At 38.6% G+C, this 2,661-nt stretch overlaps 1 pseudogene; it reads right to left on the bottom strand.

Moving 5' to 3' along the window:
* Positions 1-1,265: 1,265 nt before the first annotated feature.
* LOC123945260 lies at positions 1,266-1,414 on the bottom strand (annotated as a pseudogene).
* Positions 1,415-2,661: the final 1,247 nt, after the last annotated feature.

The raw sequence follows: 2,661 nt of genomic DNA, 5'->3' as shown, positions 1-2,661 counted from the left end.
AAGAACAGAAAAGGTACAAGATATGTAGAAAATAAATAGCAGGGATGCCTGGGTGGCTCATTTGGTTAAGCAGTTGCCTTCAGCTCAGTGTCCTGGGATCGAGTCCCACATCGGGCTCCTTGCTTGGCAGGAAGCCTGCTTCTCCCTCTGCCTTTGCCTGACACTCTGCCTGTGCTCTCTCTCTCTCTGACAAAATAAAATAAAAAATCTTAAAAAAATAGCAATATAGCATACTTAAATCTTATTTACATTAAATATCAATAGATTAAATAATTAAAACTCAAGGATTGGAAGAATGGATAAAAAGTATAATTCAACTATATACAATCTATAAGAGACACATTCTAGATGGAAAGCTACAAATAGATCAAAAGTAAATGAATGGGGAAAAAAATCTATCCTTTGCAAATAGTGACAGAGAGCTGAAGAGGCTGCATTTTGTCTCATATTAATGAGACAAAATACATTTTAAGATAAAGGTTTTACTATAGAGGAAGAGATGACATTTTATGATGACAAAAGAGTTAACTCATCAAAAATATATAAGAATCAAGCATACATGTCCCTAATAACATAGCTCCAAAATACATAATAAAAAAATTCAGAACTGAAGATGCAAATAGACAATTAACAAGAGTAGCTGGAGACTTCAATACCCTGCTTTTTTGATGGATGGAACAATCATATAAAACAGGGATATAGAGCACCCAAACAACACCGTGAACCAGCTAGACCCAGCAGAAATCTATAGTGCACACCACTCAGCAGGAGAAGAATCCCCACTCTGCTCAAGGGCACCTGGAAATTTTCCAGGACAGACCATAAAAAAAGTCTCAATAAATTCAAAAGGATTGAAATCATATAAAGTGTGTTCTCTGATGAGAATAGATGAATGACAATCAGAAATCAATGACCAGAGAAAATGAAGTGAATTTAACCATACATGGACTTCAGCAAGCCCTCCTAACTATCAATAGATCAAAGGATAAATAGCAAACGAAATGAGAATTTATGTTGAGATGAATGAAAACAAAACCACAGCATACCAACACTGTGGGAGGCAGAGAAAACAGTTCTCAGAAGAAAATTTATAACTATAAAAGCCTGCATCAAAAAAATAAGAAAGATTTCAAACTCATAACCTAACATTTTGCCTTAAGAAATTAGGAGAAAACTAAACCCAAGCCACTACAAGGGAAGAAATAACAAAGACTAGAGTGAAAATTACTGAAAGAGAGAAGAGAAAAACAATAGAGAAGATTAACAGAACCAAAACATCAACAAAATTGACCAACTGTAGCAAGACTGACCAAGAAAGGAAGGGAGAAGATTCAAATCGGTGAAGTTTTTCAATTAGCAATAATCGCGCCTCGGATAAACCTCATTGGCTACAATACTGCCACTGCGCAAAGCTAAATCGGTGAAGTTTTTTAGGGAGGAGACATCACTACCAATCTTACAGAAATAAAATGTATCATAAGGAAATACTATGAACAATGACCTGTCCACAAATTAGATAACCCAGATGAAATTATTTCCTAGAAAGACACAGACTCCCAAAATGGAAAAGAAAACAACAAATAAAATTGAAGTATACCTCTAACAAGTAAAGAGATTGAGTTAGTTATCACGACACTTCCCACAAAGAAAAGCTGAGTAAGTACCACTGTTCTCACCAGCCTCACTGGTGAATTCTAAAAAATGTTTAAAGAAGAATTAATGCCAGTCCAAATCCAACCCAAACAAGGAAACAGAAGAGGAGGGAGCACTTCCAAAACCAGACAAAAACATCCCAAAGAAAGAAAACCAACATCCTTTGTGAATACAGATGCAAAACTCCCCAACGAAATACGAGCAAACCGAATCCAGCATCATATGAATAAAAAAGACTATACAGTATGACCAAGTGAGATGAATCCCAGGAAAGCAAGGCTAGTTAAATAACAAAGAAAAAAAAACCTCAATTAATGTAAGATGCTCTTTTAAGAGAGGAAAGGATAAAAGTCACATTATCTCAATAGATACTAAAGAAAAAAAAGGATTTGACAAAATCTAATGGCCATTTGTGATATAAAAAAAACAAAAACAAAAACAAAAAAACCTCTCCATAAAGTTGGAATAGAAGGGAACTTTCTCAACCTGATCAAAAGTATCCAGGAGAAAGCTCCCGGGAACACGAGACTTGGCGGCCAAAGACAGGACAAGGATGTCCATTCTCACTCTCCATGGTGGTGTCCCAAGCAATTACAACAGTAACATCAAAGATCCCTGAGCACAAATCACTGCGACCAACACCATAATGATGGAAAAGTTGAGAAAGTTGGGAGAATCACCAACTGGGGCCACAGAGACATGAAGTGAGTTGACGTGGTTGGACTAATGGGGTGGACAGACACGCTCAGCGTCACCGGGGTTCAAACCTTCCGTGCGCTAGAGATGCAGTCTCGGTGAAACGGGGTGTTGCCTGAGTATTCCGTCTCTCGGTCGTGGCTGCTGGGCCCAGCCTCCCTCAGCACAGCACAGTCTTAAGGATCACGGTCTCCTTCAGGACAAGGCCATGCTTTAGGGTTTAGGGTTCCCTTAGGACACGTTCATGGCTGGAGGCCAGGGGCTCTCTCAGCACTCGTGGTTCTAATGCGATCGTCTCCCTCAGGGGATGAA

Source organism: Meles meles, chromosome 6 (genome assembly GCF_922984935.1).
Source record: "Meles meles chromosome 6, mMelMel3.1 paternal haplotype, whole genome shotgun sequence".
Lineage (NCBI taxonomy): Eukaryota > Metazoa > Chordata > Mammalia > Carnivora > Mustelidae > Meles > Meles meles.
This window is presented reverse-complemented; position numbering and strand designations above follow the sequence as displayed.